A 24719-nucleotide genomic window follows, 5' to 3' on the forward strand; every position below is an offset into this window, starting at 1 on the left:
AGGAATTCTTATTGGTATGTGAAGTGAAAATTAAGAGTTTGGCATAACTTGTATGGAATGAATTGGGAGCAGTAGAAGGAAGACTGCAGGTAAATGGAGGCTCAGGACACAGCATCTAATAAAAGCTCATTTAATGTTTGTTGATTGATGAATGAATAAGTGGTGCCTGCTTCCAGGCTCTGAACACTGAGCTCAGGGCTATAATCCTAATTCCCTATCCTACTTTCTGGTAGGCATAGGGCTTTACATGTATAATACATGCTTGGTGCTCATGGGCTTGATGACTGGGTAAGATTAATGTACAGGGTGCAGGTCTCCGGTACCTGCCACTTGGGAGGGCCAGAGCCCTTGGGGAATGACCACGGAGAAAGAGAATAGTGTTCTCCCTTAGTACTTGGATCCCTTTTCTTTCTGAGGACTGAAAACACTGAATTACAGTTAGTTGCACAGAATATGTCTAGCCTGCAAGCTTCTAGTAGACAGGGACAGGTTTTATTTGTGTATTTCCAGTTTCTGGCACAGGGTCTGGCACATTGCTCAACCAATTTTACTTAAATGAAACAAAGGGTAAATAATTTCCAAGTATAATATCATTAATCTAATATCTCTTTTCTTCTCTAATCATGCCAAATTAAAGCACATCTGTTTTCTCGTATATCTGGCTGCTGCTTGACTTGGTTTTAGAAAATATGCTTCTACCACTGCTTTTAACTTTAAGAAGTCACTCCAGGATTACACAGTAAATGCTATTAGAGGTCAATTAGATACCATGCACAGTGTCAGACACAGAGAATAAATATTTCTCTTGTGGACAAATGAGCTGCTGCCCTGTTGTAATTGATGTTCACGGAAAGAACTCTGTCATACTGTATATCCCAAACTCTTTGTCATCCTCTGCTGAACACTCATTTGATGTCATTCTAGACGTTGATTTGCCACTAGAGATGAGATTTTTTTAATGCTGCATTTAAATTTGATGCTTTATAGTGGATGCAAAGCCACTGGAGACTGGCATCTTTGGTACCCACATATCTATTTTTATGCTTGACTGTCCAAAGAGAGGAGATTCCTAACAACTCTAAACACAAATGACTAGATGTTCCTTTTTTGGATCCTTTTTTTCTTAAGCAAAGGTGATTTATATTATTAATATACAGCTTTTAATGCATTGTTCTGGTCACAGTTTAAAAGTTTCTATTTTTATTTGTGTGAAATACCTCTGAAATGAGCATCCCATGACACACGAAGTCCAAATGTAAGATCAAGAGCCACAGCAGTAAAATAGGCCAGACTCTCCAGATTTTGTAGCTTGTTCTCTTTATATCTTTTTAATGGTTTAACATAGAGTTTTCAGTAAGATAGTACTATTTGATCAAAGTTATCTTCCTTTACTGTGACAAAAGGCCTTGCTTTGCAGCAGAAGTCCATCTGTCCACCTAGTAGATATTTATTGAGCAGTTGCTAATCCTGAAGGCTAGGAACCTGATTGTGTAGCGGTCTACTCCGCCACATTAGATTTCTATGGAGTCCCTCCTCAGGAGACACTCTGGGCCAATGGCACACTCTTTCTTCTAAGTGAGGCTTGTACACCTAAATTCTGTCCAGCCTTCTTCCTGGTGATCAGTGAGGGCTCCTTTTCTTCTTTTACATAAGATCTAGGTCAAGTAGAGGCAAGCTTGGCTCTGTGTTCCCTTTCCATGGGACCTCTTATTTCAGTGCCCAAACAGGAGGTTCCGGTAGGCATGTTTATCATTTCTGCTGCATGGAAGAGAGAGAAGAGATTACATTACAAAAAGAAAAGATTCTCTGACCCTCTTAGATCTTCCACTCTAAGCCACTCATCTTCTCTATCACCAGGGAAGCTTTGCTCTGAGGTTCTGTTTTGATCTAAGTCAGAAAATCTCATTTCTTTGGAGACAGGGTTAGTGAGGAGGCAGTCGTCTTTCCCAGACATTGATGTGAAGAAGTGTGTGTGTCTGGTCAATGCTCTGTGGCAAGCCCTATAGAGGTTCTCTGGAGATTAAAAAGGAGATTAAGTTTCAGACATTCAAGAGTTTATAGTCTTGCAGGGGAGACTTCCATAAACACATACTTATAAAGTGTCAAGTGCTGTAATAGGACACTCAGAAAACAACTTGAGATTACTAAGGTTGGAGTGACTCATACTGTCTAGAGAGATTAAGGCATACTTCAGAAAGGCAGTGGTGTTTGAGCTGTTTGAGAAGGAATTTGACAGGCCTCCAAGGGGCCCTTTCCTGACATAAAGCACAAAACGGGGAAAGAGGATGGCACCCCTAGAAATAGTAAGTAGTAATTCATGAGGCAGTGAGACCCATTGGTTAAGAACACAAACTCTGGAGTCAAACTGCAAGCAGTTGATATTAGCTTAACTACTCACTAGTTCTAAAAAGTCACTTAATGTTTGGTGCCTCAATTTCCTCATCTGTAAAATGGAGATGCTAGTAAGATGACCTGCGGTTGTTTTAAGGAATAAGTGAGAAAGCAGTTAGAATAGCATCTGGCCCATATTAAGCAACCATTTTATCATGACCATGTGCCTGGTAATAGTGAAAGCTGAGATTACAGGGTAAAACGGGCCCAGATCATGAAGGGTTTTGTGCAAACCATGAATTTGGACTTTATCCTGAAGACAGTGTAAAGGCATTTTCCATAGACAAGTGAGACCCTCAGCTTTAAAGAAAAAAAAAAAAAAGCACTTTTTTAATGAAAGATGATTCTAATTAATAATTTCCTTACTTAGCAAGAAATCATTTAATAAATAATAATAGCAACATTAGAAACAAAAACCTGAATTTTTTCTTTTAATGATATACTTCTTCCCATCAAAGATTGGATAATCAATGAAACCAACATTTTGGATCACTCTCCTTCTTGCCTTGAACTCTATGATTTGAATTTAAACTATTTATTTTGGGATACTGCTTAGGTCTCTTGACAGGACATAGCTTCTGATAAGTAGACACAGGGTTCAGCCAGATTATCCAATCCTGCCAGGCGGGGCATTAGCCTCTTCTGATATCTCTTAGGAAAATGAAACTTGGCTTGAGTAGGAGACTATACGAGTAAGGAGAGACATTCTTTTTTTTAATTTAGTTTTTATTTTATATTGGAGTATAGATGATTTACAAAGTTGTGTCAGTTTCTGGTGTACAGTAAAGTGATTCAGTATATATATATATTTTTTTCCATATTCTTTTCCATTATTTGTTATTATAGCATACTGAGTAGAGTTCCCTGTGCTATGTAGTAGGTCCTTGTTGATTATCTATTTTATATATAGTAGTGTGTATATGTTAATCCCAAACTCCTAATTTATTCCTCCCCCATCTTTCCCCTTTGGTACCATAAGTTTGTTTTCTAAGTCTGTGAGACTTATATTTTTATTTTATAGGTGAGAGACCAAAAGAATATGTTACCCAAGATGATGTGGTTGCAAATTTTGGAGCAAGGGTCAAATCAGGTTTCACTAAACCTAAACCCCATACCCTTTCATTAGACCATTAAGTCTTACCCCAGTCACTGTTGGTCTCTGAGCTAGCTATCAGAGTAAATTAGACTGGTTTCTGCCCTTGAGGGGACACAGTTTAGTGGGAAAGATGAACAAATCAGTGATTATAAGATAGTATCAGAGGTACTATAATAAAGGTATGGATAAATTGTTATGATGTTACAACGAAGGGATCAAGGTAAGCTTCCTGGGGAGGCATCTTTAAAGATAATTAGAAGTTTTTCCAGGCAGAGAAGGGTGGAGAGTATGTCAAGAAGAAAAACACCATAATGTCTATCTGATAATAGAAAAAAATATTCTGCGTGACTGCAGTGACCATGTGGAATCCTTCTTTAAGACCCTGCATAGATCACACTGTGGTCAGTCAAGCGGCCAGATATAAGAACCTTAACTACAACTGCAACCAAGCTCTCATGCCCAGGACTCCAGGTCGCTTTAGGTTAAAGTGATTCCTCTCCTACTTCCTCTCACCCTCTAGAACTTGCAGAGTAACTAAGAAGGATACTTTGGCTCTAGACTGCCTGTGTTCAAATCCAGGCTCTAGTAGCTGTGTGATCTTGGGAAGTTACTTATCCTTTTTATAAAATGAAGATACTAATGATACTTACCTGATAGATTGGTGTGAAGATAAAATGAGTCAATATAGTTAATGTGTGTAGAACAGAACCTGGGACATAACAAGTATTTACCATTACTATTAATAGTAGTGGGGAGCTGAATATAATATATGTGCTTAGAATCTCAAAATGAGTGTTGAGTGGGGGAGCATGGTAAGGAAGCAGGTAAGATGTATAAAATGTATAATCCACCTATCCCTTGCGGCATTGCTGGGATAGTTAAATGACATAATGTGCACTAAATGCCTGTCACATAGTAAGCCCTCAGGAAATGGTTAGTGCTACGATCATGACAATAGTGATGACAATGTTTATCATCATGTCAAGCCTGTCCAGCTTGACTGAGCCTGTCACTATTTGGCACTTGGTGAGCCACTGAGGGTATAGCTATGAGAAGGACAGACACGAACCCACATAAAGCTTACATGTGAGTTCAGGCTGAGTGCAGGCATCATGCTTTAGTCACATTTATGTTCAATGCCTAACACTGTGTGATTGCTCAGTAACTGTATTGAATTGATTCATTCATTAATGAGATGAAGCTATCTGAGTTTGCATTTTACTAATTTGACTTGTTATCAGTCAAATGGAAGGATTGAATCAGCCTTATGTCACATGTCAGGGATCTTCTCTGAACAAAGTTTTTTCCTTTTACTTCTCTTTACTTCCCAGTTATCATATTCTTAAATTTAGGGAAATTAGGCTAGGTCTAAAAGAAATCAAACAAATACCAGGTTTTTGGAATCAAGTAAAATAAGACTATAATTGAACTAATATTTTTAAAGTCCAGTGCTATAGCAAGCACTGCGCTGAACACTCAGTACTTTAGCTTATTTAATCCTCACAGCTCTGAACTGTGTGATGCGGAAATTGAACTGAGGCACAAAGGACTCCAGGGACTTGTCCAGGGCCACACATGTGGTAAATGGTGGAGGTGTGACTAGACCTAAAGTCTTTTGACTCTCAATCCTGTGCTTGTTCCATTTTGTCTTTCTGCCTCACTAAGATCTTCTCTTGATAACCTTAATGTCTCTCAGTGATAGATTTACTCCTTTTGCTACACTATCCAGTTTATGGGTGATATTTATCAACAATCATTGTGAAAATATAGATGAATTCAGCATTTAAAGGGTTAAGTTGGCACTCCTAATGATGAGAAAAAGCCTGAAGTACTCCAAAGATTAAGCTTAATGGAGGAATTTTAGATGATCAGGGTTTATTTTTGCAGCAAAAGTCCCCTTATGCATTTCTGTGCATCTCTGCACCCCATCCTGCCTCAAGGATGTACCATACTTGCTTCTCTGTGTTGGGCAAGCACTCCTTTGCTGGGCAGAGGACAAACATTAGCAGTTTGGTAGAGTGGAAAGAAGGAACACTTGCAAGGGAGCTAAGGAGGCATGCTCCTGTATTACTATGTGAATTAAACCAAGGCCCTTTTCTCCTTTGGGCCTTGTTTTCCTTATCTACAAAATGAGGTGATTAGAATGAGTGATTTATAGTTCCTCTTCCAGTTTTGTGTTATGTTTAACCTGTATTAAATCTAATTTGAAGATTCTGCTTTTGTGTAAAGACCACAAAGCAAAGTGTCTTTTGTGCCAGAGTGTATCTGACCCAGCAGAATTAAGCCAGCATGGACAATTCTTGCTGGCTTAGCAGGCTTGCCCTGACACCAGCTGACTGACCTGTGCCTGGCAAGGAAGGGGAGGGGAAGCTGCAGCAGAATTTATTGCCACTCATGGTGATCAGGTGATTTGGTATGAGCCCACAGTGTTCTTTCCACTCTACCATACAGCTTGTTTTTGTCCTCTGCCAAGCAGAGAAGCACCTGCTCCTGGGTCACACAGATCAAGCAAAAGAGGGGGCTGCCTGGGCACACTCCTAATTGTAATGGTGTGATGAAGGAGAAGGGGGATGGTGGAGAGTGTCAAGTATCTGTCAGGAGAGAGGGTGCTGGATCTGTCCTCATAACACAACTGGAAAATGACCAGTAAACTAGACTTCTGGGTGAATTCCAGAGGATCAGTTGATAGCTTTAACTTCACCCACTGAATGCCAATCAGCTGGATTAGTCTCTTTCTTCCCCCCCACCCCCCCACCTTACCTACATCATAGCAAGTACTTTGAGATAAGGAAGAAATGAGAAGTGGGGAACAGGTGCGGATGAGTGGTTCACATCTGAGGCTGTGAATGGCAGACACTCACAGAAACATCCCCTTCATTTGTTGCTCATTGCCTGTGGTTCTGAGGTGGGTGCAACAATTTAAAGAGACGGATTGGCCTGGCCCTAGTGGTAGAAGTACTTCAATAGTGAGTATTGTCTAGGTATTGGTAGTTACTGGCATCTGGCCAGCACCAATGATGTGCTTCTACATTGTATTAGAAAGGTGCTTCTGGACTGATGCAGGTGAGAGATGCCGGCTAGTGACTAGAAAAATGCCAAAACCATCGTCTAGTTCTAGGGAAAGAAACTATCAGGGACTGGGTGAAAGGGTCTTTTTGTAACTGAGTGATGCTCCTAAAGACTTGAAATGAAAGTCAGGGATCATGTAAAAGAGATTCATTTATTTATTCAAGAGATATTTATTGAGATTCTGTCATGAAGTGGGGACTGAGCTGGGCTGGGAATATGAAGTTGAGCAAAACCAGCCACTAGTTATTATGGAGCTTATAGACTGGTAGAAAAGGTAGACATTAGTCAAATATTCACACAAATAAATAGGTATAGCAAACTGGTACAGGGGAAAGCATAGGTGCTATGGTAAGGTATGACAGATTATGACATGGTCTAGTGACACAAGGTGGTGTCTCTGAGGAGGTGACCATTAAGCTAAGGTTTGAAATTGGCTAGAAGTTAACTAAATGAAGCAGAGTGGGTAAGAATCATTTGGGAATTAGGATCAACGTGTCAGTCAGTCACTTAAGGTGATATGGTGGCTACAGTTACTTTTTACATAGGTTGTCAGGGGTCAGAGCTTATGAGAATAGCTAATATCTGGTGATACTGGATGAAGAGAGAGAATTCTAAATGACAAACAAGGTTCTTAATGGTTCAGGTCCTTTATTTTCATGGACCCTCTTCTCAGTAACCAGCATGGTTATATGTGGCATGTAGAGTTAGTTGCCTTTCTATGTACATCTCTCAGGAACTCTCTGAAGGCATAAATAATGCATTACCTTTTTTTGTTTAGCATATAGCAATAATTGAATATCTGCCGTGTGCTAGCTAGACTCTGTTTTGAGCATTGGTTAGTGTTAGGGAATGTAGTTACAGAGACGAAAATAAACAGTCCCTGCTCTCTATGCATTACAAACAAGTCTCAGGCAATGGTCCTCAAAATGCAGTTCTCAGAGCAGCATTGGCATCACTTGTCAGCTTGCTAAGACCACAGATTCATGGATCTGACTCCCACCTAATGATTCAGAATTTCTAGAGATTCAAGACGCTATTTTAATAAGCTGTCCAGTTGGTTCTTATTCACATTAAAGTTTGAAAACCACTGGTCTAGGATATGATATAATAAAGACATGACAATTTATGACAACAAAAAGACGTTTATTGAGCATTTCCTATGTGCCAGACATTGTTCTGAGGATTTTACATGTATTATTCCATTTATTCCCTATAATAACCTTATGAATTGATATTATCATTATTTTTATCTCACTGATGAGAAAACTAAGGCTTAGAGAGCTTAATAAACTTGTATCTGGTTAATGATAAAACCAGGATAAACAGATAATTACAATAAACAGGAAATCTAATTCAATACGGTAAAGCAATAATAGAAGTGTGATCAGATTGTAGCAGTTGTTGGCAGTTCTATGACAGGTGCACCAAATTTTCCTTGATGGGGCTTACAGATGGACTGTATAAAGTGAATGCTCTTCAGTGAGTACTGAACTTCTAGATCAGAAGCTAAGAGGTGGCATTCCATGTAATTTACAACAAGAATTGAGCGAAAGGGAGAGGCGTGCCATGTGTGTTTGGAAATCAGAATTTATTTGGGTCACTAGATGTGGTATTTGGATCAGGCAGCCAGGTCAACAGTGGGAGTTGGCATGAGGATTTAGAAACCCAAAGTCTAAGTCATGGCTGAGTACAAAACTCAGTAGGTTAGTGCTCAAGATACCCAAAGTAGGATGTCCAAAGTCCAGGGGCAAAGTTGAGATGGAAATTAGAGGTAGGGCCTTACTAAGGCTTTTGAAAGCTCTAGGCTTTCTTACTTTTTGAGATCTACCTTTCAATACAAACATTAAAATATACTGACATCTCAAATCAAACAAAATTAGTGTATATCTCTAAAAAGGGTTGAGTTGAATTTCAGTTGGCTAGTTGACATTTTTGTAGCTATTTAATTCACACTTATTAATTTTGGCTTTAAAAGTTTCTTTTGTTCTTAATTAATTAATTAATTAATTAATTTTGGCTGCGTTGGGTCTTCGTTACTGCACACAGGCTTTCTCTAGGTGCAGCAAGCGGGGGCTACTCTTCGTTGCGGTGCGCAGGATTCTCATTACGGTGGCTTCTCTTGTTGCAGAGCACGGGCTCTAGGCATGCGGGCTTCAGTAGTTGTGGCACGTGGGCTCAGTAGTTGTGGCTCACAGACTCTAGAGTGCAGGCTCAGTAGTTGTGGCACATGGGCTTAGTTGCTCCGCGGCATGTGGGATCTTCCCGGACCAGGGCTTGAACCCGTATCCCCTGCATTGGCAGGCGGATTCTTAACCACTGTGCCACAAGGGAAGTCATGTTTTGTTTCATTTTTGAGCCTATATTTTTTTCAGATCTCAAAAATTTTTCATAGACTCGTGAAAGCCCTTAGGCTCTGAGCACTGTGAGTTTAGCACCTAGTGGATAAAACCACCTTAACCAGAGGAGGGAGTAAGATATTACCAGATAGGAGCAATGAGAAGGTTGTCATGATCTCCCAGAAGTCGCTAGAATAAAGAGTGAGACATCAATAGTTATAACAGGTCAGCTTTATTTTAACATTGACCTAGCATTGCTAAGGGAGTCGTAGATTATGCTTTGTTCAGTTCTTAGAGGCTGAGCCAAGACCTTATATGTCCACACTCAAGATGTATATTTAAATACCACTCATGCCCCCACCTCTACCCTCCCCTACTCAGTGTTCCACACCAACAGCTACAGGGACTAGATTAAAAAGAAAATAAGAAAAACTGTCTAAATTCTGAAATGGTCTGCTTTTCAACAGTTTAGGCTTCATTCCCTGTTTCCCGTTTTCAGTCTCTGCCAAGCTCAGATGGCTTGTGTCTCATTTGGATTGGTGATTCCTTTTGGACTGTCTATCTGGCTTGGACCTGGCAAAACATTTTGGGGAAACCAGAGTTGCTGCTTCCACATTGTGTCATGGATGCCTTTACAATGATCTAGTAGAGTGTTTACGTCAATTTTCAAAAGTGAATCCTGAGATACCAAAAAGGTAAGTGATTGCACAGGGCTTCAGAGCCATTGGTGGTGGAAACAATAACAGAATTCACATTTCCTAATTCCCAGTCTTGTGTTATTTCTTAGTCTTATGCTTCTTAGCCTCCAATGTTTTTACCTATAAAATAAGATGAACTCAGATATCAAGGTAAAGTAAGTGGTCCTTTGAATATCATTTAATAAGGAAGCAGAGCTACATATATATACATACTAAAACCAATGATATTAATATCAGTTAATATCTTTAAATTGCTCTACAAGTTAAAATAAAATCATTTTTTTCATATGTGCTATCTCACTTAATTCTCACAATTAACTTGTCATGTGGCTGTGCTTATTTTCCATATTTCAGTGATCAGAAAGCTGAGTATCATTTAAGAGACTCACTCAAAATCAGTGGTAGGGCTTCCCTGGTGGCGCAATGGTTGAGAGTCCCCCTGCCGATGCAGGGGACGCGGTTTCGTGCCCCGGTCTAGGAAGATCCCACATGCTGTGGAGTGGCTGGGCCCGTGAACCATGGCCGCTTAGCGTCCGGAGCCTGTGCTCCGCAACGGAAGAGGCCACAACAGTGAGAGGCCCACATACTGCAAAAAAAAAAAAAAAAAAAAAATCAGTGGTAGAACCAGGACTCAAGTTTGATATTCTGATGACAAATGCTGTTTTCTTTCTGCTCTGACATATTACTGCCATCCTTCAATTTCAAACTGGTGAAACTTATTAATATACTTCCTTTTTTAAAAAAAATAAATTAGTTTATTTATTTTTGGCTGCCTTGGGTCTTCTTTGCTGCTCGTGGACTTTCTCTAGTTGTGGTGAGCAGGGTCTCCTCTTCGTTCTGGTGTGCGGGCTTCTTGTGGTGGCTTCTCTTGTTGCAGATCAGGGACCCTAGGTGCACGGGCTTCAGTAGTTGTGGCTCATGGGCTCGGTAGTTGTAGCTCGCGGGCTCTAGAGCGCAGGCTCAGTAGTTGTGGCACATGGGCTTAGTTGCTCCGCTACATGTGGGATCTTCCCAGACCAGGGCTGGAACCTGTGTCCCCTGCATTGGCAGGCAGATTCTTAATCACTGTGCCACCGGGTAAGCCCAAGTATACTTTCAATTAATATGAAAATTGAAAAATGTGGGCCAACGTTTGCATGTTCTCTGCAAACTTATCGTTATTAAAGCAAATAATGGTATAAACCTCTCTGCAAGAGAGATTATGTATAGACCTGACTACTTTTGAACAGTTCAGAAGCATCTAATTGCAGAAATCAATATGAATACTTTATATCTATACCATTAAGTGAACCTCCAAATGTTCTTTACTAAATGGTAGTTTATTGGCCTACCTTTAGTTACTGTGAATATTAGAAAGTAATACATTGCATTTATTTTAAAATATATTGTGATTCACCCTCTTAATTAAATCAGAGACTTCCCTTAATCTGAGGATGACAAATAAAATTCATTATATTTTCACATCCCTTTATAGTATTCTTTTTTATTAAAGTATAGTTGATTTACAATATTATATTAGTTTTAGGTGTACAATATAATGACTTGATATTTTTATAGATTCTACTCCATTTACAGTTATTATAAAATATTGGCTATATTATCTCTGCTGTACAATATATCCTTGTAGCTTATTTATTTTATATACAGTAATTTGTACCTCTTTATCTCCTACCCCCATTTTGCCCCTCACCCCTTCCCTCTCCCCTCTGGTGACCACTAGTTGTTCTCTATATCTGTGAGTCTGTTTCTGTTTTGTTGTATTAACTCGTTTGTCGTATTTTTTAGATTCCACATATAAGTGATAACATACAGCATTTGTCTTTCTCTGGCTGACTTATTTCACCATAATACCCTCCAGGGCCATACATGTTGTTGCAAATGGCAGAAGTTCGTTCTTTTTCATGGCTGAGTAATATTCCCTTGTATGTATGTACCGCATCTTCTTTATCTCTTCATCTGTTAATGGAAACAGGTTGCTTCCATATCTTGGTTATTATAAATAATGTTTCTATGAACACTGGGGTGCATGTATCTTTTTTTTTTTTTGCTGCAAGTAAGTAGATTTTTATTGAATAATTAATTAAATTATTTTAATCCTCTATGTAGGTCCATTTGTCCATAAGCATGTATCTTTTTGAATTAGTGTTTTTGTTTTCTTCTCTATACCCAGGAGTGGAATTGCTGGATCATATGGTAGTTCTATTTTTAGTTTTCAAGGTGCTTTTGCATTCACTATGTCATATGATCTTAAACACAATGCTGTGAAACGAATAGGGCAAATATTATTTTTACTTCACAGATAAGGAAACCAAGGAATAGTGAGGTGAAATGACTTGTTCAAGGTTGCACAGCAAGGGTGTGCAAAACTCAGGTTGCTTACTTATATTGAGTGACACAACTTAGCAATATTTTCAAAGGCTATGGCAGATTTTTTTTTTGTGGGGGTCAGATTACAAACTCATGAGGGCAGGGAACATCTCTGTCTTATTTAGCTTTATTCCTTAGTGCCTAGCACAGTGTGTGGAACACAGTAGATGCTCATTAAATATTAGTTGAGTGAATGAAGGAAGGCTTTGGATCATGGAGTCATAGGTCATGAGGAGAAGCTACCCAAGGAAAGATTGACTGGATTATGTTTGAAAAGTGTGCTGGATCTCAGAATTTTTTATAGGTAGGAAGATCCTGGGTTTTGTCAGATGAATTGGCCTCCAGACTGAATGCATATAACCTGACGCTGCTACACAGCCCCCCTGAACATCCTTATATCATAGCACCTCTCGTTGTGTATGCTATTTATCTGTTTAGTTGCCTGGCTTCCCTTGCAAACCATGAGTCTCTTGAGAGCGGGAGGATGTCCCATTGTACTCCAGTCCATAGCACTGAGCTTGACATATGATAGACCCCAAGTATATATCTGTAGAAGAAATGAATGAATGAATAAACAATAATATGATTCAGTATACAACAGCAAAATAGGCAAGTCAATTAGGAAGCAACAGGGTTTGTAACAGGGAAGTCTTAAAATAATTGTCTTATTCAACATTAGGTTGGTAAGAAAGGTAGCCACAGCTTTCCATGGTATATTTACCTTTTAAAATAGTCTGTATATATTTATGGTTTAAATGCTTTCAAAAGTCATTAAAAGGTTGTTTTATTGAACACTTCTATTTAGTTTGAATGTCCCTTTTTTGTAAAGGAATACTTTGTGCTTAAGGAGAAACTGAACATGGGCTTTCTATCAGGTCTTGAGCTCTACTTGCCTCGGTTTCTTTACCTGCAAAATAGGGGGTAGTAGTACTTCTATTAAATGAGACAATACTTGGGAAAGCTCCTAGCACAGTGCCTAGTTTATAGGAGGAGCTTTATAGATATTTATTGAATAAATGACTGAATGACTCTCATTTTCCTTTGACCTTCATCCTCCTGTCACTGAACTCTTTATCCTTTTAGCAAAAACTTTCGTGAGGAAGAAAAGAGTAAGACATTTTGTTGTCAACTGAAAATCAGCTTTTAAACATCATGTGTTGTGACTATGCTACTTTTGCCAGGAGGGATGTCCATTTTTCACCCTGATGATAATCAATTTTTTTTTTGCCTCAACCTCCAAAGAGTTTTAGAATTAATATTATTTTCCTCTCTTTGGGTGTGTTTTCCTTTGAGAATGGAATTTGGGTCTTGGTACTGGTATACTAGTTCAATACTCTTATTGTCCTCCATTTAGTCTAGTGTTTCTTCATGGTTCAAATTGCCCTTCGTGAGGAGCCGAGCTTGTAATACGCACTTGAGATAATGTGTAAATGCTTTCACTGGCTCAGTTCCCTTCCCCACCCAGCATGCCTGAGTAACCTTCACAACATCAAGATTAGGTGTACATGTACCGTCATAAATAATGCCTTGTGCAGGGGTAATGTAAATGGAATCTGTTGAAATATTGCCCATTATATTAAAATTTATGTTTCGATTATCATTTTTATTATATGAAACAAGTTTGAGCTTTATAAAGTCATTCAGAAAAGAGATCTGCATCACTGTTAGGACTGTCTGTCTACTTGGCATCTATGCCTAGCACAGTGAGAGTCATAAGAACATTTCTAAGGCTATTATTTTTTTCCTCTCTGCTTTGAAGATCCAAATTGGATTACTTAACAAATTATTATTTGAACTACCTCTAACGGTGTTATATGAAAGTCCTAGACATAGCACTTCTCCATTCCCATGTCAGAAGGATCTTTATGAAATGCAAATCTAATCATATATCTCTTCCTGCCTTATCTCCTTCAATGGCTCCCTATTTCCTACCTTATGAAATAAAATAAGCTCCTTAGTTGGACAGAGCCTTCAATATCTGTCCTTGTTTTCTTCCTTTCCTCTCTCACCTTGTTGCCTAGGTCCTAAACTCAAAGTCTTTCCAACAGCAATGCTTGTAGTTTTGTCTCACGTAAAATGATATTTCTTTCCTCTGTTCTTTTTCCAAAATTGTTCCCTTTCTGTGGGAGATATCACAGCCCACCTTTACCTAAAAATACTTCTTTAACACTTACTCATTTTAGGGCTCATTTCAGTTGTCACTTCTCTTGGAGAACTTCCCTTGATCTTCTAGGCTGGGTTAGAAGTTCCTCTTCCGTGTTCTCATAGCTCCTGGGACTTTCCTTTATCATAACATTTATGACCTTGTAGTATAATTCTGTGTTTATTTGTATATCTTCCTCATTATATTTTAAGATCCTTAGAGATGAGGACGCTGTCATATCCATTTCAGTATCCCAGCAGGGCTGCAGCTAGCTCCTAATAAATATTTATTTGAGTTAGAAAAAAACATACTCATTCCATTGGGCCAGACTTAGCCCGTAACAGGAAGTCTTTGTGTGAGGCACACCCTGATTAACTATGTAGCAGCTCTGCTTAGGCCCCCACAGCGTGTGATGTACAATAAGTGCTCAGAGTATGTTTGTTATGATGAATCCATCAAGTAGTCAATGAACACAGGATGGCAGGAAAAGTTGAAAAGCAATTGAAACAGTCAATTAAGCAATTAAGAAGAAAATGTAAATCATCATAAAGAAGACTTGAAATATCTGTAATAAAGGGAATGTTTCTGGGGCAAGCCTTTCTGTAAACATAGAAAAAGTTGTAAAGTGGAAGATCTTCACAATCAATCAGTAGATACACAAACTCTGAAATTACTTTAATTTCTGCTAGCTTGTTTTACTGAAGGTATATCATACTCTGTGTGAGATGTTTATTTTCTTTGAAGCTATCACCAATGTATCTCAATAGCAGGGTATTAACCTTTTATCCAAACTGACCAGAACAGGGAAATAGAATAGGTAACGACTTAAAAAGCAGTGTGGAGAGGTATAGAGTAAACTACGACAGCTTTGAGAATTTCTTTATTTTTTTTTTATTTTTGTCTCTTTTTTAAATAACAAACCTCTCACAATGTGAAAAACACTTTGGTAGAAAAGAATGTAATATTGAAAACAGAGAATAGAAACATTGAATTAAAACTTCAGCTTCACCATTTCCTATCATTGTGACTTTATTAGTGCTCTCTGATTGTCTTATTTAGACCCTCATATTTTCCTTTTGATGTAATGGCTACCATTTGGTGAAGACCTGCTGTGTACTAAAACTTTACTTACATTTTGCTATTTAATTCTCCTCCTGAATCCTCTGATATAGGTGTTATTATCCCCATTTTAGAGATAAGGGAACGAATGTTTAGAAGGGTACAGTAAGTTGTTTAAGTTCACACAGTGATAAAAATCAGGATACTAGCTCTGGCCTGTCTAATGCAAACATGCATCCCTAGTTGGAGTTAGCCCATTATGTTGTAGATACAAAATTAGAACCTACCTTCTTTTTTTCTGAGAATGTCTTCCTGTACATAATGCTTTAATCATTACTCTTTAGTGATTAAAGAGTAATCATTATAGTACTCTTTAATGTAAAGAACTGGTTCACATTAAAGTGTAATATAATTTCCCTTTAGATTTAATCCGTGTTGGTACTTAGAAGGCTTTAATGCCAAATGTTAAGAGATTGGAAACTTGATCATTGAACTAGATGAGCTCAGGCTCTTTGAGCCCCAGAGAAAGACTCCTCCAGGTGAGTTCACTAGCACTTGATTCAGGAACCATCCCAAAACATAAATTTTGGAAATAACAATGAAAGCAAAACATCACTAATTTTGACTGATATGGGAAGAGCCTGAATTAAGGAGAGATCTCCTTTCTGTGGTATCATGTGGGAAATTCAGTTTTCTACTAGAAAGAACACTAGTCTTGAACTTTGAAGATATGGGTTCATTTTCCAGTTCTGCCACATGGCAGAGGTTGTGGTATGACTGCTGTTTGTATGACGTTGAATAAGTCAGTTATTTTCTACAGGCTTTTCTTTTCCCATTTGTAAAATGGGGATGGTTATCCTTGGTCAGCCTACATCACAAAGTGCTTTAAGGATAAGATAAAGTGAGATACTGGGAGGGAAAGTATTTTGGAATCTTATGCAAGATTTTTAAAAATCTGACTTATGGAGGAGAGAAAAATAATAGTAGCAATGTCCTGGCTTTGTCAGTTTCTAGTCCTGTGTCCTAAGATGAGATCTTCTGCTCACTGCCTCTGCTTCCTCATCAATAAAATCTGTGGGGAATAATGAAATGAGTCTTATTAGTGTATTAAATAAAGATTAAATGAGATAATACATGTAAAATGTTTAGAATTGTGCCTGGCAATTAACACTCATTGAAAGTTAACTGCCATTATTATTATTAATAATAGGGGTGGTGGTACTGGTACGGTCTGCTGAGTTTCTCTTTGAACTAGGTATGTTGTTAGGAATAGCTTTTTCATTTAATTCTCAGAGTCACCCTATTAGGTAAGTATTAATATTCTAGTTTTGAAGAAACAGAGGCTCGGATAGTTGGTTCAAGATCCTATAGCTCATAAATAGTGCAGCTATGATTTGAACCTAGTTCTGTTTTACTTTGAAGCTCAGGTCTTTCCACTATGCCAAGCTTCCTCCTATACATTTTAAAGAACTGTTTCAGTATAGAACTTTTTACTTTTCTCAGGGCTATAATGCAGGACTACTCCACTACTTGCTTTGCTTTTTTTCTCACCTCTCAAATACCACTTCTCAAATTTTAACAGTTTGTTCAAGTGTTTTGGGTGCCTACTTTGTGCACAGCAGCATTCAAACAAAAGAAGCTTTGCATATCCTGTTCAATTCTCATGATGATCTGTGGAGTAGGCAAGATCACTCTTTATTTGTAGTTCAGGACTGTTAGACATAAAAGGGAGAGTCATCTGTTAATGGTAACAGAATGAGAGAGTAGCAGGTTTGAGATTGAAATCTAGGTTTCCTGACTTGGTATTTCCTCTCCACTGCATTGTGTTGCCTGCAATCTTGGACCCCATCTAAAGGGAATCAAGTCCTAATTACTCTTATGGGTAGAAACTAGAGGATGGTGCCATGTCTTGAGCTACTTACTCTCTTTTTTTTTTAATTTTTGAATTTTATTTGTTTATTTTTATACAGCAGGTTCTTATTAGTTATCATTTTCTACATATAGTGTATATATGTCAATCCCAATCTCCCAATTCATACCACCACCACCACCACCACCACCCCCGCCACTTTCCCCACTTTGGTGTCCATACGTTTGTTCAATACATTGAGCTACTTACTCTCTTAACTAGATTAAACAATTCCTCCTGGATTCTTTTTGTTGCTGTTAACTCACAAAGCAAGCCTTCACTTCACCGACAATGTACAATTAACCTTTCACTCTCTCCTTAATAGAAGAGGGCTGAATTGTCAGACTGGGTTCTGAGAATTCTGTCTTAACGGGCTTCTTTCCTAACACAACAGCAATAATACCAACCACCACAACTGCAGCAGCTTAACTTTCCGTGTGTGCTTACTATATGCCAGGAAGTATTCCTGAGCTTTATATGTATTAATGGTTGTAATCCTCCCCATAACAGTACATGGTAGGTACTGTTATTATTTATCCCTATTTAAAGATGAGGAAACTAAGGGACAAAAAGGTTAGGTAACTTGCTCCAAGGCCATTTAATACAAGGTAGTTTAGCTACAAATTCTAAGCTCTTAAACATTATGTTTTACTACATTTCCTTAGGTAACAGAATCTTCATCTATGTCACTTTCCTGCTCAGAAACCTCCAATGGCTCCCTAAAGTGCAAACTTTTTACCTTGGCATTTAGAGGACTCCCTGGTGTCAAACCAGTCCTTATTTCTAGCTGCATTTCTCATTACTCATCATTTTGAAAAATCTTGGGCTTTGGAGTCACAGATACATGTTTTTATTGCTCAGTCCTATCATTAAATAGCTGTGAAAATCTTGGGCAAGATAATTTATATTTCAAAGTATCTAAAAGTTGAGGGTAATAAAACTTGCCTCAATAGGTAAATGAAATAAGGCATATAAATGCCTAATACAGGGTCTGACATAGAGACAATATTATTTTAAAAATGCTTAGTTATCCTCCAGCAAAAACTAATCTGCCCTACACTTTCCTACCTCCTTCCCTTTGCTTATGTTTCCCCTACAGTAAGTACTTTAAGCAGGGACTGTGTCTTTCTTCCGTCATCCTCAAGTCTTAGCAGAAGCATTGGGTTTGGACACATGGTAGCTGCTGGCTTAAGTGAATCATGTCATCAGATGCTTGAAATTGTCTGTGTTCAGTGCTGTAATCCTCAGACTAAGGAGAAGGGAAGGAAGATATTTATATGCCATGCCTGTCACTTTATATACCTCATTTTTTGGAATATTCATAATATTCACAATAATATGAAATAGTCATTATTATTTTCATTTTACAGATGAAGAAACTTAGATCTAAGAGAATAAGTGACTTGCTTAAGGTTACATAGTTAGGAGGTTGCATAGTTAGGAGGGATTTGAACCCATACCTATCTGACTTTCTGCTTCACTGGCTTTATTTCTGTTTATTAGTAAAAAGAGACACCATCTGATCTACTAGTTGTGGTGGAGTGATTGAAATCAGAGCCATAAAACATTATCTGGCCAACTTCTTCGTTTTACAGATGAGGAGACTCCGACCCAGGAAGAATAAGAGGTTTACTCAAGGTTACTTAAAGAAAGAAAGCCAAACTGGGTCTGAGTTCCAAACCAGCTCTAAATATAGTAATTTTCTAAGAGACCTAGATGCCTCTCCCTTTGTGGACCAATAAAATGTATTTTTCTTCTGAACTTCTGGCCCTCCACTTAGGCCCTTATCTTATCACCTTCACAAACATAGACTACCTTATTTAGGTTAATGAGATATCACTATTAATTTTTCTTTTGTGAGCCACATTAGAGGTCAAAGGTGGTAAGCCCAAGCTATGCTTAGTTTCTAATTGTAAATGTTGGAGCAGAAATACATCTAGTTATCTTCCTGAAATTTCATAACAGTAATATTACCACTTCTTTATCTGGAACTTCTAACTTTTAAAAAAACATCTTTTCATATTTTGTGTATCTCTGAAGAAAAGATTGGAGGATTATATTAGATGATCCCTAAGATCTCTTAATTCTGAGGTTCTGATTCTGTGATTTTGATGCTTACAACTTAATTTTACATTTTATATTTACTTGTGTGACTTTGATTCATCTTTGCACTATGAATTCCATGAGGGTGGAGCCAGTGTCTGTTTTTGCTCACTCTTGTATCCCCAAAGCCTGCACATAATAGGTACCCAGAAAGTATTTGTTGATTGAATAAAGAACTATGTGAGATTGCAAGGTGATTATCATCGCTATTTGTTATATTACTAAATCAAAGCTAAGAAGAAAAATGACTTGTTTAAGAACAACTGCTATTTAGTGGCAGAGCCATTCGGAAACCCGTATCTCCTGGCTCTTGGGTTGTTGGCATGAGCAGATAAAGTAATAAAATTCTGAATGCTCATAGATTATCTCATGCCTGTTTTTAAAGTCATTAGTAGTCATGTGAATTAAGCTCTTAAATACTTATTTAATAATAAAAGACTCCTTTAAAAAAAAATAAAATGACAAAAACTTTAAAACACTTACAGATAATTACTTTTTTCCTCTCAGAAGTACCTGAGTTCTTAGTTGAATTTTCTTCAGCTTTCAACTCTAGGTTAAGGGAAATTTTTCTTTGAGTCTTGCTGCTTGTGGTAGAAGTTATTGAAAAGGTAGCAGCTTCACACACTCACCAGAATAAAAAAGACTGAAAACACTAAATGTTAATGAAGTTGTAGAATAGTAGAACTTTCATACACTCTCAGCAAGTCAAATCCAGCTTATTTGTTTTTTTATGGCTCTTGAGTAAAAATGATTTTTACAGATGAACATTTGCAATTGATTTGATGATAGGCAACACTGGCTTTGCCTCCCAAATTAGAGAAATGATATTCCCACAGAAAATTCCATTCTATTCATTACTAAACCTGTATTACAAAAAAGAGCTCATTTTATTACTATTATATTTTACATTTCATCAATAAAAATTTTGTGGAAATGTGTTTTTGCTCTTGTTACATAAGTTCCAATATAATATACTTGGTTTTTGCCTCTGCTATCTGGCCCTTTACAGAAAAAGTTTGTCAACCACTGTAATAGATATTGTACATACTAACTTATTTTTTCTTCATCACATCCCTGGCAGAGATACATTATTATCCCTCATTTTTAGATAAGGAAACAGGATCAAAAAGACCCAATGTCAAATGACTCCTAAGTAGCAGAGCTGAGAATCTCTTAGGATTAATTTTGGTTTGATACCGATACCTGTATTTTTGTGCTCCACCATGCTGCCTTCTTCCTTAAAGGGTGTGAGTGGAACAGACCTTTCAACCTCCTGAGTCTGGGCCTGGTGACAATCTTAGTCCTGTGTACAAATGTCTATGGGAGGCCCAGCCCTGGTTTTACCCATACTAATTCTTCCCTGCCGTGAAATCTAGTGTCTTATTCTCTCCTTCTATATTCATATCTTATAATCTAGACCATTTTACAGATGAAAAATTTGAGGCTAGAGAGTTTCAGTGGCTTCCCAAGGTCTCATAGTTTTTCTCATAGGAAATACCTGGAAAAGCACTCTTCTCAGATTTGCCTTTGATTCCTTGTGCATGTTCCCAGATATTCCCCCAAATGTGAACATTTTTGATGCTTAATTTCTCTATTCATAAAGTAGGACTGATAATTCTTGCCCTGCTTTTATCATTGTGAGGATCAAAGGGGAAAGTTTATATGAAAAGCATTTGAAAACCATTAAACATTATCATTGTACATTATTGTCATGATTGTTATTATTGTTATAATTATTGCTATTTCTGGGAATCTTTCTAATTTATCACTAATCAAAATAATATCATCAGGATCTCCAAATCTGTTTTTTCTTTTGAAATCAAAGATCCTACAGATGTGGCAGAGACAACTATGGTGTGTCCTGACATTCATGCTTTAAGGTCTTTAGTGTTGAGAGATCAGCACAGGTTTTCTTGGTGCTCTATCAAATCTTATGTGATTAAAGGTACTGAGTGCACTAATGTAATCCTGTACTTAGATGTTATTATGCCAAAGGGTATACTACACCCTGCCCCCATTCGAAGATGTGAGTTGACTTTTGAGAATGTGCATATTGAAGAGAGAATAGACCTCTAATTAAGTAAATAAATTTAACTCCTGGAAAATTATATTTTAATAAGACAATTCAAACCACAAAAAATGACAATTAAAGTATATTAAAGTTGTTCTAAAAATCTCAAAGCAAGGATATTCACCATGTTAATGATGAAGCCAGGAATAGATCCACAGAGTCAAAAGCCATAGCTCATATACTCTGTGTCTCTCATCACTGGGAGTTTAAAGTTAGATTTCAATGTGGGCTTCTGTGGATTTTATTTTGTTAAGATTTGGATGAGGGTTATGAGAAAATATCCTACTTAATTAAAATATACCCTAAACTGTCCTGTAAGAACTGAGGTTAGGAGTGAGTAAGCTCTGGAGGGAGGGAAGCAGGGCTAGACTGGTGACCTTGTTTCCTAAAATCTTATCTTCACCTTCCCAGTCCCTCCCTCTGATCTTGCTGCCATCAGAGGAACACTGTTACCTCTTTTTCTTTAACATCTTTATTGAAGTATAATTGCTTTACAATGGTGTGTTAGTTTCTGCTTTATAACAAAGTGAATCAGTTATACATATACATATGTTCCCATATCTCTTCCCTCCCTGTGCTATGCGGCTGCTTCCCACTAGTTATCTATTTTACGTTTGGTAGTGTATATATGTCCATGCCACTCTCTCACTTTGTCACAGTTTACCCTTCCCCCTCCCCATATCCTCAAGTCCATTCTCTAGTAGGTCTGTGTCTTTATTTCCCTCTTACCCCTAGGTTCTTCATGACCTTTTTTTTTTCTTAGATTCCATATATATATATATATATATATATATCTTCTTTTCAAACCCCATGTTTGAAAACCTTGTATACAAACCCCTTTGCTTGGGTCTTTTAAAAAGGGCTATGACAGCCTAGCATTTTTTTTTTTAACATCTTTATTGGAGTATAATTGCTTTACATTGTTGTGTTAGTTGCTGCTGTATAACAAAGTGAATCAGCTATACGTATACATTTGAAATAAACTTTATTTACTAAAGGGAGCAATGTGTTTAAGTAAAATGAGGTAGGGTTGATTTAAACAATAGATTTTTGTCAAAATGATACAGAAATACATCAAAAATCTTGAAGATCTTCTGCCCGCTTTTTAATCAGATTGGGCTTTTTTTTTTTTTTTTTTTTTTGCTATTGAATTGTATAAGTTCTTGATATATCGTTATAGTGTACACTTAAAACTAATAATATTATATGTTGATTATACCTCAATAAGAAAAAATCATGAAGCTAGAACCCATGACTAAGATTTGGGAAACATACTAGTCTGTCTACAGGCTTTTCTAAGAGGAGGCTGCTGCCACATTGCGGTTTCCTCTCACACCCATCTTTTCCTTTTCTGTGTCCCAGTCATCCTGGCCCTCTTAGATCCTCTAGTGTCCCATGCTACCTCTTGACTCAGGGATTCTGTGCGTGCTGCTCCCTCTACCTGAAAAGCTTTCTTACCACCCCTATAAACATACCTTTTGTCTGTTGTTCCCAATCAACTGTCAGATCTCAGTGGAATGGCACTTTCTGAGAGAAACCTGGCTCCACATTCTAAATTATCCCACTGTTACATGCTCTCAAATCATCCTGCACTCTTTTATTAAAAAAAAAATGCTTTTTAAAATAAATTTATTTATTTTTGGCTGCATTGGGTCTTTGTTGCTGGGGCTTTTCTCTAGCTGCGGTGAGCAGGGGCTACTCTTCCTTGCGGTGCTTGGGCTTCTCATTGCAGTGGCCCCTCTTGTTGCGGAGCACAGGCTCAGTAGTTGTGGCACACGGGCTTAGTTTCTCTGCGGCATGTGGAATCTTCCCAGACCAGGGCTTGAACCCGTGTCCCCTGCTTTGGCAGGTGGATTCTTAACCACTGAGCCACCAGGGAAGCCCTCATCCTGCACTGTTTTAAATGCGTACTTTCATTTATATTAGTGTGATTATATGGTTATCTCTCTCTCCCTCTACTAAACTATGTGCTCTACAAGGTCAAGGACCACGCTTTTTCCTCATGTTGTACCCTAGGGCCTCCACAGCACACAGTAGGCATTCACTAAATGTGTTAAATGAATGAATAGAAAGAAATGATTGCAAAAATACTTTGGCTACATAAAAGCTAAATTTCCAAAGGAGATTTAGGATCCCAAGAGAAATATACCATTCTTGCTAGTGTCATCTTCAGCTCTTTAAAAAAAAATTATTATCAACATCCTTTTTTTCAGAGTGATGATGACTCATATCTGCTCAAATAAAATAACCTTCATATCTTGCCAAACTCATTGAGCAGAAGCAGTCTGTTCATTTGCTGGTAGAAACAGAGAAGGGAAAAGAGGCTATTACAGGGTTTATGGGTTCATTTTTTCCCAGTAACAGGTTCTCCCCAACATGCTAGGCAGTTCTCTAAATATAGTGAGGCAGAGACAAGTGTTCTACCGTGGATCTCTAGATCAGTATTCTGACAAGTAGAGATCAAGCTAGCTAGACTCAAGGTTCAGAAAGTACAAACTGGTTTTATAGCCCTAAACTGGATATATATGTCTTCTCCATGACTCACTCTCCTTCCTGACCTACAGAGTCACTGCAGCTTCATGTGCTCAGTTATGATTGTCTCCTCCTTGCGAATCTTCTTGGCCTCAGTTCTAGGTAATAAAAATAAATTTTTCTTTTATGTGAACGTGATTCTGATTAGTTTTTTTTTCTTAACATCTTTATTGGAGTATAATTGCTTTACAATGTTGTGTTAGTTCCTGCTGTATAACAAAGTGAACCAGCTATATGAATACATATATCCCCATATCCCCTCCCTCTTGCTTCTCCCTCCCACCCTCCCTATCCCACTCCTCTAGGTGGTCACAAAGTACCGAGCTCGTCTCCCTGTTCTATGCAGCTGCTTCCCACTACCTATCTATTTTCTATTTTACATTTGGGAGTGTATATATGTCAATGCTACTCTCTCACTTTGTCACAGCTTACCCTTCCCCCTCCCCATGTCCTCAAGTCCATTCTCTACGTCTGCATCTTTACTCCTGTCCTACCTCTAGGTTCATGAGAACCTTTTTTTTTTTTTTTTTTTTTTAACATCTTTATTGGGGTATGATTGCTTTACAATGGTGTGTTAGTTTCTGCTTTATAACAAAGTGAATCAGTCATACATAAACATATGTTCCCATATGTCTTCCCTGTTGCGTCTCCCTCCCTCCCACCCTCCCCATCCCACCCCTCCAGGCTGTCACAAAGCACCGAGCCAATATCCCTGTGCCATGCGGCTGCTTCCCACTAGCTATCTACCTTACTGCGTTTGTTAGTGTGTATATGCCCATGACTCTCTCTCGCCCTGTCACAGCTCACCCTTCCCCCTCCCCATAACCTCAAGTCCGTTCTCTAAGAGGTCTGCGTCTTTATTCCTGCTTTACCCCTAGGTTCTTCATGACATTTTTTTCTTAAATTCCATATATATGTGTTAGCATACGGTATTTGTCTCTCTCT

The 24719-nt window shown here is 38.1% G+C and overlaps 1 protein-coding gene across 3 annotated transcripts in view; it reads left to right on the forward strand.

Moving 5' to 3' along the window:
* Window positions 1-24719, forward strand: part of LOC115860494 (AGBL carboxypeptidase 4) — a 1403751-nt gene that overhangs the window by 391604 nt on the left and 987428 nt on the right. The gene's annotated exons all lie outside the window — the stretch shown is intronic.

Source organism: Globicephala melas, chromosome 1, assembly GCF_963455315.2.
Source record: "Globicephala melas chromosome 1, mGloMel1.2, whole genome shotgun sequence".
NCBI lineage: Eukaryota > Metazoa > Chordata > Mammalia > Artiodactyla > Delphinidae > Globicephala > Globicephala melas.